This window comes from Mauremys mutica, chromosome 1 (assembly GCF_020497125.1).
Source record: "Mauremys mutica isolate MM-2020 ecotype Southern chromosome 1, ASM2049712v1, whole genome shotgun sequence".
Classification (NCBI taxonomy): domain Eukaryota; kingdom Metazoa; phylum Chordata; order Testudines; family Geoemydidae; genus Mauremys; species Mauremys mutica.
This window is the reverse complement of record NC_059072.1, coordinates 49,257,261-49,274,560: the sequence shown is the minus strand read 5'-3', so window position 1 is coordinate 49,274,560 and position 17,300 is coordinate 49,257,261. Positions and strand designations below refer to the sequence as shown.

Genomic DNA, 17,300 nt, shown 5'->3' with positions numbered 1-17,300 from the left:
AACTGAGCGCTGAGGCCGGGCTTTTATACTTCCTGTCCCACCCCTTGACTTCCAGGGGGCGGGAACAGGTGGCGGTGGCTCCGCCCACTGAGGTGGCTGTTCCGGTTCCTCTCTCTCTGGGGCCGTCGGGAGCCAGGCCGCCTCACTACAAGCCCATAGAGAAGATGTCCTATGAGACTCTCTCTCTTATATATGCACCCAGGTACATCAAGGGCTTCTGCTGATCACAGCTGTGTTAGTATGGCTCATGTCATACCAATTTACACTGATGACTGGTGCAACATTGCTCAGAAACAGAAAACTAAGCTTTTTTCTGTAAGTATATTCAGTGTTTGTGAAAGGTGCTGGAGAGACAGTGCTGGGAACTGAAATCTTCTGTTTTTGCACAGAATATAACAGAAGCAGCAGCAGTGCAACCATTACTACATGACCAAAGTTCCTTTACCTGAATCTTCCCGATTATCAATCCCCTAAGCAACACATACCCCTCAAAAAAGCAATGGTTAAAAACATTAGTAATTTTATAACAGTTTATATTGGAATGTATAAATAATATGCAAATTTTTAAACTGTAACCAAAAACCAAAGAAGGGATAAGTCAACTTTTTCTAATTGGTAGAGTGAAAAAAATCTGATGACAAACTATTTAATTTAATTATTTTCTACCTCATCAATAATTTTTTTTTTGCAGCACTGAACAACAATCAACAATTCTCAGTGTACAGTGCCACCATATTATTTTCATTCTGTCAACCTTAACTTGCCATTTTCACGTGTTTACAGTGGTTCTAGCTCCTGTCATCAGAACTGTCATTTCTCACATTGGTAAAGTTAGATGACAATTATAGTTCTTTGATACTTTGATGCTACATTGGGGTTGAAATAAGTACCCCTCTCACAGAACTCTCTTTAACTATTGCGTAATAAGAACTTCAGCTCTTCAGCTACTTTTTTCCTTTCAAAGGCCTTTCCCTTTTTTAGTACTATCAGTTTGCCTTACTGTCTCCGCTCATATTGATGAGGCTAAAATACATTATCCTTTGCCACGCATGAGTTCTAGGCATTCACCTTCAAAAATGAGGATAAATGTATAATCTCGTGGTCTACTGTAACATATCCTTCACACATGCAGAGTATGAGTATATCTAAAAATGGGTGTCTAGACAGATACTTAGATAAACATTTATGTATATGTATGCTAGTCTATAGAATATTTCTAAAACCTTTGTTTTAATGTACCAGATTCCAAGAAATTACTCTGTGTGTGCGCGTGTGGATGCACATATATAAAATTTTGCAAAACTGCAGTACAAAGGAATACAACATTTCAAATATTGCTATGGACATGCTTCAAAATTCTGATCTCATTTATACCACTGTAAAACCAAATAACTCTGACTTCAGGACTGGTATAAATGAGATCAGAATTTGTTCTACTATAATTTAAAAAAATAATAAACACCATCCACTGCTGCTGTTACCTTCTGCAGATGACCATTGTTCAGATACGCATCAGTGGATGTCAGAGGAAAGAGGAATTTAAGCCATTGCTTTCCTGGGGGAAGCCATATTTTTGGAATTTTTATGGGGAGGAGAGAGAGAGTGATGCAGGACAGAATCTGGGCCACTACCGTACTCCATTGTAAAATAAAAATCCTTTACAATATATATTGTCTTATAATGTGAGAATATAACTACCAGAAAATGCTAAAGAACTTGACTTGTGAAAGGTTTTTTCTTTTGTCTGTAAAAATATTGGGTCAGAAGTTTGAACAGTCCTTAAGTGCTCTTAAGTGTTTTAGAACAACTTTTAAATCACTGACTCAGACCACTTCAGTTAACTCTCTCCAACTTTTTAGGACTCTTCTTATTTCCTTTGGTTGTGTGATTGATAAGAAAATATAATAAAGGTAACCTGGAGTCATGAAGGAAACTTTAGATATTTTGATACAGAAATTCACATTTTTCATGCTTACAAAATCTATACAGAAAGAAACTTTTGACAGATGTACAATAAAAATGTTTTTCAGTTAATGTTGACAAATAATATGCTCATTCTTTTTCTTTTTAACAACAGAGGTATAAAAGGAAAAGCTGATTGATGATAATTTAGATATTTCTGAAGATTTGATTTTTGTGCTAATTCTTCCTAAATTTCATTGACTTTTTTTATAACCTATATGCGATAATTTTGCATTCCTTAAGACAATATTTAAATTGGTTTTATTTTATCATTGCCTGATTTTTGTGTGCATGTTTTGTATCAATTACTCTTTTTATTTTAAACTGATGTGCATTTCTGAAAATATAAATAAAATGGAAAAAAAACACATTATAGCTTTTAGAGACTGTCTTGATGGATTTACCCCCATGTTTCTTTATCCCCTTTCCCCAGTTTTTTAGGGCAGTTTTTTCTTTGCTGTTAATACACTATGAATATTTGTGGTGAAGCACAGGATGTTGATTAATTAGTCCATGTTTGTACAGTGCATTAAAAATTTAAACACTTTTTAAATACTTGGTATTATTTTTATTTCTCAAGTAGAAAATACATGATAAATCACAGATTGGGGAATGAGCCATCATAATGGTTGCTACCTACCACTCACTGTGACCAACATTTTGTGACCAATGTACTCTACCTTTCCTCCGAGTAGTTCCTGATAGTTTCCCAAATTCTTTAGGACCAGAAGGTTGAAAACAGAAGCTATTTTATGTGAGTCTGTTTTTTCTCTGTGAATTGATTAATAGTGGTTACTGCTGGTTAAACACAGTAGTTACCGCATTCTTGGGTCAAAGTGTATCTCTTCTATCCTACATAATTAGAGCCCAGTTTTGCTCCCATTTAAGTCAATGGTTATACTCCCATTGGCTTCAATAGGAAGAAGATCATGCATTTATTTCTGGCCTGAACTCTGATAGTACCCTGGAACCCCAGACTTTTGAATAGCTATGGAAACACTACTGCTGGAAGACACAATTCATAGATTTCTTATGGGTACACCTGCTTCACCAGGAGTGAAGTTTCTAGATACAAATGGGCTCTTTTGTGCAGAACATACAATCCCAGCATGCTCTGCTTTTTGAGAGGACCTCCATCATCCTTTCCCAACTTTTAGTCCAAAGGCTGGTCTCCCTGATTCCAATGGAAGTAGGATTGAGCCACAAATGGTTTTAACAAAATGTAGGCTATATAATCCTGTAGCTCTTATCCAGAAAAATCTCCAATTGATTTCCTTTCTATTATGTAAACTAATTAAATGTATCAAAATCTATTCTAGTCTGACTCCATACCTGCTATCTGAGCACCTGCCAAGGTTAGGAAGTTAAACCAAAAGACTGTCTGTCTATAGGAATCCTGTTGTAACCCCAATTTCTGAATTGCCTGAGGCATGAGTGAGGGGATTTTCAGCCATCTGCTTTTTGGGCCAAGTGATCTTTTAAAACTCTTTGCCCCCATAGCTGTACAGTCAGGTAGGCTGTGCACAAAGTCAGGGCCTTTTTTAGTAGTGAAGACCAGGCCATAGACAATATATGAGAGCATTTTTGGGGCCAGGCCATTTCCACTGGCATAATCAGGTTGCACTGTAGTTGTCTGCTCTGTGCTTGGCTGTAGCTTATATTTATTTTTATTAACATCAAATAATCAATAATAATTCAAAATCAAAATAATCTTGCATACATTTGCATGTATTTTTAAAGACCAACCCTGCTAGATCAATCCTGGAAGGCCACAGGGGAGTGTTTTATTTTGTTGGTTGCTGATAATTAAGGTAATTTGAAAATTATTGGAATTCTAAGCATATATGTTCTTCAAGAAAATGAGACACAACAGCCGTGGTATTGGATTGTTACTAAGTATTCAAATACTATCTTTTTTTATTTGTAGTGTATTGCCTGTTTAAAAAAAGCCCACCTCAAACCCCCAAATAGCTGCTTGTATAAGTTTACATAAAGCTGTTTATAAGGCTTGATAACATAAAGTTAAATAAAATGATACTTTAACATTACAACTTTTACAGCATTTTCATTAATACTTCAAAAATGGTAAGAATAAAATATGTTAGAAATAGAGGAAGAGAGAAATGAATGAATTTGTACAATGTAATAACCTTACCCGCTAAACTATAATTGTAACCATTTACTTTATAAAGGAGAAAACACTAAAATTTCAGTGGGTTTTTTTTCTCCGCTGTAACTTTGATAAATAATGATGTCATGACATTTACTTGATCATTCTACTATGCAGGATTACCCTCCCCCACATTAACTTAATTTCACTGTTCCTGCTGTATTTGGGGGGTTTTCTTGGTTCTAGGTTCTATGTTATGACCTCTTAGTTTTCCAGCTGAGGCACTATTACATTTATGTGTGGTTTTATAAACATCTTGGGTTGTTGATATTTGATACTTGCTATCAATTACCTGAGAGAATATTAAAATATATTGGAGATACTGTCTCCAAAGTAATATTAAGATTATAAAATAGCTTATAGACTATGTATGAAATACTTGTTAATAATAATGCTTATTAAAGTAATACATCAGAACATACTTTGAAACTTCTTGCTGTCAGTGAGGTCACACTCATGTTAACATGCTCAGTAAAAGTACAGTTCTAATTGATTGATATTATTGTTTGTTACCTTATTATTAAATTGCATTGCCTAATAATAATACTAATAGGGCAATCATCATAATCATCTCCTTTTTCCAACACTTGGGTTGGGCTGGGCCAAGGTTATGAGCAGATTCCATTCACATCTCTTTTGATCCATCTGTTGAAATTGTTGGGAGGGGGGGAGGGTTGCCCAGATGGTTTTGTATACTGTATTCCACCACTATCTTCTTGGACATCCATGGCCTCACCATGCACTCTTCCACAGAGAACAGTTTTAGGCAGTTGGTGTGGGGACAGTCTGGCTACGTGGTTGAACCATTGTAGGTAGCACCTTTTGATGACTGCAGGCATTCACTGCACTTTCAGTCTTGCATGGATGTCATCATTTCTTAGTTCGTCTAGCCTTCTGAAATCTAGGATATGATGCAAGCACCTCATTTCAAATGCTCCTTTTGCTCCACACACTTTGTCAGAATGCATGTTTTGCATTGTATATAATCTGGTTTAAGGTTCCAAATGTTTTTATTCGGGTACAGGAATGGTCTGCTGGCAGCAAGTATCTGCTTGCCAATGTCATCTTCACAGCAGTTGCCATGTGTTATGATGGAGCCCAAGTAGCACAAGCTGTCTGCTTGTTCAATATCTATACCGGTCATGACTACTTTAGCCTCTTTCTTGATATTTGATGTTACTATTAGTTTGGTGGTTTCTTTCATTCAATTTTAATCCCATTCTCTGGCTGTAGAGTACAGGTTAATTGCTGCTTTTTGGTTGTAGTGCTCCATAGGCATTATCATTAGGATATGATCTGAAAAGTCAAGGTGACTGATAATTTGCCATCAATATTTCTAAGGAAGGTGGACAAGATGTTTTCTAAATATAGAGCAAAAAGTACTGGACTGAGTATGTATCCCTGTTTGACTCCAGTTTTCACTTCAAATCACTCTGTCATCTGTCCATTGATTCTTACTGCATGCCACACTATGCTACACAGACCGCAGTATTTGAATCAGTTTGCTGCTAAAACCATACCACTCGATGACTTGCCACAGATTTTCTCTGCTGATAGAGTCAAATGCTTTCCTCAAGTGAATGAATCTATAAAACAGGTTTGTTGAACTCTGTATCACTATAAGATTTGACAAAAAGCATATTTCTGATCTACGGTGGAACATCCAGGTCTAAAGCCACTCTTTGTGACTCAGAAAGGATTTCCTCTGCTCTTAATACTTCAAAATTTGCTACAAAACAACAATAAAAACACAAGAGAGTTTATAGTTTGAAGTTTTGAAAAATACAGACACTATGGTGATTTTTTGGAATACAATTGGTGGACACTTTGCTCCTCTTTAGACCTAGAGGGCACAATAGTAGAACAATTCTGGGCAGAGGTGAGAGGCATCATGCATATCCTGAGTAAGGAGGTTTTAGTGATAGGGTCAAATCCAAAAATGAGATACTAGGTGACACCAAAGATTGAAAATCTGTTAAGAAGAAAAAAGGAAGCGTATCAAGAACATGTGAAAGTGAAGACTGTCCTGAAATGAAAAACAAATAAATACAGCTCAAGAACTAAAAAGAAGAGTAAAAAAGGCTAAGAAAGACTATCTTCAAAGAGAAGGCAAAATGTTTGAAAAACAATTTCCAAAAAGCAATGCAGAAGGCTTTTTCAGAAAGCTTCATTACTATCAAATAAATTAACACCTGTAACAAATCAGCTATGAGACACTCAGCGGAATAATATATCAGAAAAAGGATCAGAAGCTCAAAATATGGAAAGAATATTTTCCTCGGCTATTGAACGTGCATAGTCAATTTAACTCAGCTGTCCTTGAGGACATCAACTGCAAAGGCAACAATTAAGAACAACAACACATACTAGAAGCAGGAATTGGAACTGCAATCAAGTCCCTGAAAAACAACAATGCACTTGGTCCAGATGGTATACTGCCTGAAGTGTTAAAACATGGTGGAAGAGGAATGGTTATGCTCCTTTGCAAACTATTTAATCTCATTTAGATGAAGGATGAAGTACCTGGAGAATGGCAATGCTACCACTCTTTAAGAAAGGTGATCCAACAGATTCCTGTAACTACAAATGACTAAGTCTTATAAACGTTCCTAGCAAGGTATTCTGTAAAGTGATTCTCACCTGAATGGAAATAGGATAATCCAGTCCATATATCTCTGATGATTATTGCACATATCAGCTGCCCAGAGTCACACAAGACTAGATACTGTTACACTTAGTTATCTTGAGGAGTATTTTCCTTGATCCCTCTGAAATCAAACAGTTGGTGTAAAAGCATCCAGTTCCTCAGCCTTGATATGAACCTTCCTGCAGTGCAAACCAGCATAAACCTAATAGAACAGCTGAAGATTCTTTTTGCATGGGGAAATTCCTGGGAAGCCAACTCATGCCATCACATCACAATCCTTGGTGTACTCAATGGGACTGTTTAAGGAGTACAGTAGTATTCACATGAGTAAGGGTGGAAGAATAAAACTCTATATTCTATGTCTTATTGCTTTAAGAGCAGGTCTGGTACCCTTTACTCCCATGACTAGTTACTCACATGAACACTTGTGACCCTGGAATCCCTCAATGCCAACTGGCAGAGGACATAGCATACTACAACTCACATCAGGCCTGACATACTCATTGCCCTAATTCACTGTTGTCACAGTCTGTATTGTAAAGGTGTCGTGTAAAGTATTATATACAAACAGCACTTTGTTGCACACTGTGATGTATGTAGAGTGTATAAAAAGAGATAAAAATGTATGCTGAAAATATGTTCTAAAATGTTTTTGACAGGCAGCGCCTAAAGCTGAGCCTGCCTTAGACAAAAGAATGTGTATTTACCTCTCTGACCAGCTTGATTGCAGTGCACAGTGAAAAGGACATTTACATATAAGGTAAATAAAGCCATCAAGTTAGCGATTGGGGGAGATGACTACTAATGATCATAATGGGACAATAGAGTCTGCATCCCCAGAAGTTTTCCTGGCTCTTGAAACAGACACAATTAACTTTGGGGAAATGTAAAGGGGGCAAAGAGACATTTGCGTCATCTATCACCTAGGGACAATAAGGAGCAGCACCCTCTGAGTTCATGCAGTCAGTAGCTGGAAACTGACTACAAGCAAGAAATCTGCTTAGACAAAGATTGTAACTTGCTGAAATTAAGTTTTAGTTGCTAGAAAGCATTTTGTTTTGTTTTACTTGTAACTATACCTGTTTCATTCTTATTTATTATCACTTAAATCTCTGTTCTTTGTTAATAAACTTATTCTTGTTTTATTACAAAACCATCTCTGTGCTGTGTATTAAAGTGGAAAGTGAGTTCTCAGCTAACTGTACATACTGTCTCTCTGGAGGCAGTGAACGTAATCACTTCTGTGAGTGTGCAGTGAGAATTACAGGACACTGCGGAGAGATATCTCTGGGGAATTGAGGTTCACTGGTTATTACCTGCAAGGCAAGGTTTGGACTGGCAGTAGTTTGCTGGCAAGGCAGACAGGCTGGTGTGTCAGAGAGCTGACACATAGCCTAGCAGCAGCAAAGCTCTCACTTGCTGAGGCTGAGAGGGGAAACAGTGACTCACAATTCTGAGTACACCAAGAGAAGTGTCACTCACAGCACTCCAACTGGTTCCGGTGGCTCTTCTTGTGCAAGTAAATGCTCAACAATGGGAAAAGGAGTTCACATTCTGGCATTAAATGTATATACACTGCTCTGCCAGCTGAAAACTCTTATCTCTACAAGAAGCTAAAGATTTTGTGAGTTTTCTCTCTAATTACATAGACACATTTATGGGAGTTAGGTTGAGCTTTTAGGCTCAACCCTGAGTAAAGGGTGGTGCATAGCCATGCTGGGAAGGAACTGAGGCTCAGCAAGTGACAATTCCTCACCTGTTCCTCTCTTGTTTCTGGGGATTGGAGGGGCAGTGAGTGACTGCTGTCTCTGAAAGGGTGCATCTTACTTCCCCTGTCATAATCTGGCTTGTTACTCTGGCCAGTCATTGGCAGGAAGAACCAAGGCTCCCTGTCCTATCCACTTGCAAAATTGCGGGGAGTATCCAGACAGCATGGGCTGCGCTTTGCACCAGATCTGGACCCAAGATCCAGGTAGGTCTTAGCTGAGCAAGTGAATTAGGCAGAGCATAATTCTCCTTTGTTCCTCTGCTTGGGCAAGTAAGACGAAGGCACAATCTAATACCAAATTTTTTATGGAGACAGTAATGCAAATACCATGCATTATTTGCACAAGTTCATTATACTCTTTATCAGTATAGTAATACTGTCACCTTATCGATCAAAATATTATATTAATGTCAGACAGTTTTGTGCTGTAAGAGATGAATTTCACCCTAATGGCAGAGCTGGGGTAGGAATGCCAGAAGAGAGAGAGTGCGCGTGTGTATGTGTATGCGTACAGAGAGAGAGGGTGGGAAAATGTTCAGTATGTATTGCAAAGAATTTTGAAATAAACAATCATTACATTCAAAATTTTCCACAGAATTTTTTTATTCTGTTGAAAATCTGGGTGGTTTTGTTGGCTAGTTGGTTGGTTTTTTGGGTTTTTTTTGACAAAAATATTTCGATGAGGTCTCTCTCTCTCTCTCTTTATATATATAATTAATGTGAGCTTCTGGCTGCTCTGCACTTTTGAGAATCAGAACACTTAGGTGCTGAAATACAAATTCAGGAACACAATCGAGGCATCCATTTTTTAAATCTTGGTCATAGTTATCCCAGGGTGAAAGAGAGAGAAATGACTTTCTGAAATATCTTGCGGTAAGAAAATAGTTCATTGAATTGTTACAATTCAGAACTGGTTTTCCTCAACAGTTGCACAGACATAAGTGAGAAACAACTCTACAAAATGGCAGAGGTGTCTGAGTGAGAAGCATGAGTGAACAGCTTCTGTGTGTATGTATAGTAACTACTTTTTATAAAAGATTTTACTATGCATTCAATATTATGGACTCATAATATGCAAATACATTCTACTGTTAATACGTATTCACAGCATACACATTAATGGTTCCAAAGGAGCTGTTACAAGATATGCTCTGAATATGTATTAGGAATAATACACAATATGTAACTAAGAGTATTCTATATTATGAATCCATAATACTGAATGCATAGTATTGTTAATATCCATTCATACCATGCACTATAACAGCTCAGAAGGAGACATTATGGTGTATGTTATGAATGCATATTAAGAATTACACAGAAAAAACTTGGCTAAATCTTTATGGGTCCCTTGATGTGATATCCTGATGTAACATAGTAATAAAACGTACAATATTCTGTTCCAATGCATTATTCATTCTATTTGTATAATAGGCATATTTTTGATATTTTTCATTTTAATATTTTGAAAGGGTTATAGAGCCTTTTTTACATGGAAATCTTTTTGTGTTTGGAGGTGTGTGTGTAATTCTGTGTATTGTATTTTCACTAGCTTTACTTGATGGTGACAAATTATTAGTATGATACTATTGCGAAACTGTAATATAAGTACTTATTAAAATTACAATTGTATGTGTGTAAAATATAAATAGTGAGTGACACTGCATCCAAATATTTATTGAGTTACAAAAGAGAAAGGAGTACAGTCAACTTGACAATCACATTTGTCTCAACTTTCTTTTACCTGTTATAGATAAAAGTAACACCAAAGATTACTATAACTGGAAGATGTAGGTGAGGAAAAAATTGTTTATTCAGTTTGTTTACTTGGTGCATGTGACAGTACTTTGTGTACAGTCAGCTGCACTGTTATGAACTTCCTGTCCCATTCACTAGCAATTTTGTGTTGTTTCCCATTTGCTCTTCTTTCTGAGAAGATCCTTACAAACATCAGGGGAGCAGAAAAACCTTTAAAAACATTCTGAAGGGATTTAATAAAAAAATCATTATACAGTATGGGAAAGGTGCTCTTTCAAAAACCTGAATGTTTATTGAAATTAAAGATCTTTATTGATAGGCTCTCTTTAAGGTTGTATTATAGTGTGAAAAGTTGAATGCTGAGTATATGCTGCAAATAAATTAATTGTTGCAACCCAACTCCTTTACTTTTGCTTGATTCTTGAATAATTCTTCTTAACTTATTTCTGGGAATATAATGAATTGCTAGTTGACAATTTGTTGTGGTGAAATGTCAGTTTGTATACTTCAGTATATGATTTATTCCTTTTTTACATGAGATCTATTACCTCCTTGAGTGAACTACCTGCTTGAGCTTGCTCAGAAATAACTGAAACTACCATAAACAATGCCATATGATCTACTTTGCTAGAAGTGGGATAAAGTTTCTTGAGCCAAATTCATCTCTGGTGTAAATTCTTTGACTTTATTTGAATTGCATCTGGAATGAATTTGTCTCATAATATTTTATTTTGCTTTACAGTGTAAGTTACATTCATTACATTATAATGTTGCTGAACATGTTAAAAGTATTTCAGTATCTTTGCTGAAGACACAAAGATAATTTTATTAAATGCAGGAAAGGAAATTATAAAAAATTACTTTTCAATGAAACTTATTGAAAAGGCCCAGATTTCCATTGTTATTTACATTGGGTTCAATCCTCCACCACTGACCTGAGTCACCGGAAAACTGCCTTAAATGGGTAGCCAAGGAATCCTCCATCAGAGAGCAATCCTCCGGTGGCATAGAGCCATCACAGTCTGCTCTATGCTACCTGCTCCTCCCCTCAAAGGGGCCATGATGGGGACAGGGAAAGACCAGGCCAAGGTGGCATGTGGTGCCTAGTATTAGTCAGTGAAAGTACAGTGGGTCTTTGTGAGACTACTTCAGCTAGCATAACTTAGAGCAGCCCTTACACTGCTTTAGGTCACACCTGGTTATTTCAACTGTATAGAAGCCTAGTAAAGATAGTTTAGGGCCCGCACCATTCTTCACAGCTGCACCAATTGTAATGTCAGTGCTGGTGAGGAATGAACTCATTGAATAACTCAATGAAGGTGAAGATTGGGGAACTGGAACCACAGGGCAACACTAATTTGTCTTGGCCATGTCTAGTGGATGGCATAATCGAGTAAAAATGTGGGTACCACCACAAGTGGGCCTACACATTCTCATGACCTTATTAAGAGTACAGCAGAGATCAATTGCCTCACTTAAATGGAACATATATGATTGCACTGAACTTATAGCAGTAAAATGACTTTATTTTATATTTCTTCAACTTAATTTCAGGAATCCATGGGTTGACTGGCTTTGCTGTATTTTGATTCACTCTGAAGTATGGCAATTTAGGGCAAGGAGCCTTTTAAACAAGCCGTAGAAGAATTTCAGACCATTTGGGGGGAAAAAAACAATCCAAACCAAAAAGCTATGTTGTGGAAAGTAGGCCTTGAATACCAAGAGCCAATGACATCCACTCCCACTGTACCAAGCACCCTTATTCTCCTTCAAATTCCTTTTCAATACTCACTTTTTACCTTGCTTTTTCAGTGTTGATCTCCACTTATGTGCTGTTTACTCCCTATCTCATATTAAATTTAAAAGAATACAACATCAGAAATTGTAAACTTCACTTGCAACGTCATATTCTTTTACAGAATAACATTTTTTGCTTTAACTCTCATCTGTCTCTCTCTCTCTTCATTACCTCCCCTTTTTTATCTGTGATATTCTTTTTCTACATTTGGCTGTTGGTACATTATAAAGTTCCCAAGGTGGAGACTACATCATTATTCTGTTTACATTTTGTTTTCTTATATTTGAAATAGGGCTGTCGATTAATCACAGTTAACTCACGCAATTAACTCAAAAAATTAATTGAGATTAATCAGTTTTAATTGCACTGTTAAACAACAGAATACTGATTTAAATGTATTAAATATATTTGGATGTTTTTCTACATTTTCAAATATTGATTTCAATTACAACATAGAATACAAAGTGTACACTACTCATTTTATATTATTTGTATTACTAATATTTTCACTGCAAAAATGATAAACAAAATAAATAGTATTTGTCAATTCACCTCATATAAGTACTGTAATGCAATCTCTTTATCCTGAAAGTGCAACTTACAACTGTCGATTTTTTTTCGTTATACAACTGTACTCAAAAACAAAACAATGCAAAACTTTAGAGCATACAAGTCCACTTAGTCCTACTGCTTGTTTAGCCAATCGCTAAGACAAACAAGTTTGTTTACATTTACGGGAGATAATGCTGCCCACTTCTTATTTATGATGTCACCAGAGACTGAGTGGACTTGTAGACTCTAAAGTTTTACATTGTTTTATTTTTGAATGCCATTATTTTTTGTACATAATTCTACATTTGTAAGTTCTACTTTCGCAATAAAGGGATTGCACTACAGTACTTGTATTAAGTGAATACAATTTTTGTTTTTTACAGTGCAAATATTTATAATAAACAAATATAAAGTGAGTACTATAGATTTTGTATTTTGTGTTGTAATTGAAATCAATAAATTTTAAAATGTAGAAAACTTCCAAATATATTTATATAAATGGTATTCTATTATTGTTTAACAGTGCGATTAATCACAATTTTTTTATCGTGCAGTTAATAGCAATTTTTTTAATCGCTTGAAAGCCCTAATTTGAAACCAACCAGGGTACGGTTATGCATAAACATCTTAAGAGCATTGCAGTAAATGGTTTCACTGCTACCTAAATCTACCTTTCAAAAAACAAATAAACCAATATCCAATAAGGTTCAGTGGCTAGAAGCTGAAGCTTGACAAAGTCAAACTAGGAATAAAGCATAAATTTTAACTGTGTGGGCAATCAAGTGTTAGAACAACTTAATACGAGATATGGTGGATTTACTTGAAATCTTTAAATCAACACAGGATGTCTTTCTAAAAGATATGCTCTAGTTCGACCACACGTTTTTGGGCTTGATTCAATGGTGATTCAATAGCCTATCTTCCACAGGAAGTCAGACGTGATTATCATAGTAGTCTACTCTAGCCTTAAAGTCGTTGAATAACAAAAAGGAATTTTGTATTTTTTTACAGTTTTCGCAGAAAAAGGAAACGGATGGAACTCATATAATGCCTCAGAAAAATTGCCTCATTTCCCAAATTCATCATCTTGATATCAGTGGTAGACTACATCTTTTACACCAGCTCCGTATGAAACACAGGCCACTATCCTTGTAATAGTGTCCCCCCAACCCCCACCCTCCAGCAGCTGTTTAGATCTGAACAATGATCATGCCCACCTTCCATCTAATCTCTTGAACATTTTAAACTCCCCTTCCTACCCATGTCATAGACTGTCATTATAGGCTGCAAGAGTATGCAGAGATTTTATTATCACATAATGAAAGAACACATTGAAATATATATGTGCAACAGCCCAGAGCTAAGGTTGCTGTGGTAACAGGAGTGGGATGGAGGACTTTGTCATATCTCTGTGTCCCATACCATATGTGAAGCGTGGTATGCACATTCTAGTAAATATCTCACTGAGCTGAATAGGAACTTTTTGCACCTCTGAATTTAAGTTATCTTTCTCACCAGGCAAATTTCTTAAAGCTATATCACAGCTCAATTAATTACAATATGCCAATCTCAACTGAGAATATTTCTTGCTTTTATTCATTTGTTTCAAACTGTTGTAATGGATTCAATCTAAAACATGTAGACTCCCTGCAACTTGAAAGTTGGCAGAGTAAACTCGTACTGTCATCCATCAAGTTTATTGTAAGACTTGAAAAATTGATATGTCTGTTCCGCATTGACATTTATGAGCCAATGGCATGTTTTGAAGAAGTAGGAGTTTGTCGCAGTGTACTTGGCTAAAATTTTGCAGTGTGTCTGGAAGAATTAGCATAAACTACGAGACAAGAAGCTTTGAGTTCTAACCCCTGCTTTGCCACTGATTTGCTTTGTAGCCTTAGCTAAGTCATTTTACTTTTCTTTCTCAATTTCCTTGTCTGTGAAATGGGGATAACGATACTTTCACATCTACTTCACAGGAGTGTTCTGAATAATATTTCTACATGATGCTGTATAGATATGAAGTTTTATATACCATGCACCAGTTGGCTAGTATCCACTTTCTAGCAGCTGGAAGAAAGTATAAAAGAGGGAAGTGACATCATCACTTGGACTCCTCCCTCCCCTCCCCATCTCACCTGGAAAAACATCTGTAAGAAAAAGGGTTTGAACTGGGGAAGTTTGGTCCCAGGCTGGAAAGTGGTCCAGTCTGTGTACTGAGGAACTGGAGCCTGCTTGTACCATCTGTTAGGGTGAGACATTGCTTGATTCAAATCTTGCTTAGTCTGTTTAAGTAAGAATTTAGGCTGCATTTCTATTTTAGTTTCTTGGGTAACCAACTTTGATCTATGCCTGTTCCTTATAATCACTTAAAATCTATCAGTAGTTAATAAATCTGTTTTATATTTTACCTGAAACTGTGTGTTTTGGTGAAAGATCTTGGGAAATCTCTATTGATGGTTCATGAGTGGCCAGGAGATCAACTCAATTGGGTGTGTCCCTGCCTGTGGATCGCTGTTTAAGTGGAGTGCCAGTCAGAGGCTTGTAGCTTGACATCAGCATCACAGCGTGAGAGGCAGCCCAGGTTGGCATGTTTAGATGGGGTTCCCAGGGCACAATCAAGGTTGCACCCTGGGAACCCCATCACACCCACCATCCCAAAGGTGGCTTTATACATATAGTTTCTGAAGTGCTCTGGGATGCTTCAGGATAAAACATTCTACCAAATAAATGTAAAATATTATCTAGATTGCTTTAATAAAGTTATACAAATAATAGAACACAAATATAATATCTTTGTAGAAAAACAAAGAAAAAACATGTTAAGAACATAAAAATGGCCATAGTGGGTCAGACCAAAGGTCCATCTAGCCCAGTAGTCTGTCTTCCGACAGTGGCCACTGCCAGGTGCCCCAGAGGGAACGAACAAGTAATCAGCAAGTGATCCATTCCCTGTCGCTCATTCTGAGTTTCTGGCAACATACTTCTTTTCAGTTCAGTCATTTTGTTATGAAAAGCTTTAAACATATATTGTTGGGTTGTTAAATCTACTTTAAATTATTAAAATTGAAAGAAAATTGTATAAAATCGAATTTAAATTTCACTAGCTGTATTTTTTTTCCTTTCTATTCCTCATCTTGTCAATAAACAATAAAGTGATCAATTTCTCTTTAGTAAGTTTCACTTTCAAGTTCTCATGCACCAGCACTATTATTATTTATAGTGATTGTCATTACGTCTGTATTTTCCAGGAGATACTACAATTAAGTTATTTCCTATTCAAAGAGAGAGAGAGAAACTGTGATGTCTTGGATACCAGTATGAGGCAACTGATAGCATGTGCAATCTTTTCATTGATGACAATGATTATACAATAGCATCAAAGGAATGCAACCTTGTTCTAACTGAAATCAAATGCAAAACTTCCATTTATGTCTGTTCGAATAAGGTTGGGCACCAAAGCTGCATGGTGCTTTGCAGGCATATAAGGATGGCTTCTAACCCCAGGAATTTACAATCTATAATGGCTGGTTTGCAAACACTGCAGAGAAATATTTCTTTAAAATGAAACTTCTGTCTAGAACACTTGAGCCACATCTTTTAGTGCTTACAGTATCAAAACTAGCATCCACCTCTCACCTGCTCTCAAAATTTTATTAATTAGATTTTGTCCTTAGTCACATATTTCCTACTTGTGTTTTTTGTTTCTCAGAGAGAGAGGTGAAAATATGCTTTGATGAAAGATAAAGTTCAAATATGGGGACTGAACCATGGTTTATGATCTGCCAGTGAGTTTAATTGTAACTTCTTTTAAATCATACAAATTGCTTCTGTTTTAGAAGTTTGAATTGCTTTCTAGGAGCATATTAAGGCCCTCAATCCTGCAAACACTTAATACATGTGCTTCATTTTACTATTAAGTACGGTCCCAATGCAGTCAATGGAATGCTCATGGTAATAAAGCTACATGCAGAATCAGGGCCTAAGGGCTATAGAAATGCTACAGTGGGGCAGCTGTACTGACGTAGCTGCACCACTGTAGCGCTGCTACTGGAGACAGGGCTGGCTTTACGGAGATTCAGCCAATTCCCTGGAATCGGGCCCCATGCTCCTAAGAGGGCCCCGCAATGTCCCAAAGGAGCTGCCACCGAAGTCCCGCCACTGTCGGCGGCAGCAGCTCAATCGTTGCCACTGTCTTTGGTGGCATTTTGGCGGAGGGACCTTCCTGCGCGGCAGCGATTGAGCTGCCGCCGAAGATAGCGTCGGGACAGCGGCTGCAGCTCCTTCGAATCGGGCCCCGCAGTGCCTAGAGCAGGCCCTGAGTGCAGATGCTCTGTGCCAACAGGAGAGAGCTCTCCTGTCAGCATAATTACTCCACCTGCCCAAGCAGCGGTAGCTACTTTGGTGGGATTGCTTCTCCTGCCAACATAGTGCTGCCCATGCCAGGGTCGTGGCTTTTCCACTTTTCCCTGAGCGACTTATACCAAAGTAAGCGCTGGTGTGTACAAGCCCTAAGACTGACAAGAATTTCTTTTCTATATGGATGAAAATAGACCTGCAAGGGAGAGATGCATGAGATTATTGAAGAGGTGCTGGTGGAAGGAAAGAAGGAAGTGGTTTAGCTTTCTAGGTATCTGCTCTGTAAAAT

The 17,300-nt window shown here is 37.1% G+C and overlaps 1 protein-coding gene across 5 annotated transcripts in view; it reads left to right on the top strand.

The window, feature by feature from the left end:
- MDFIC (MyoD family inhibitor domain containing) overlaps nucleotides 1-17,300 on the top strand; it is a 156,035-nt gene that overhangs the window by 65,161 nt on the left and 73,574 nt on the right. The gene's annotated exons all lie outside the window — the stretch shown is intronic.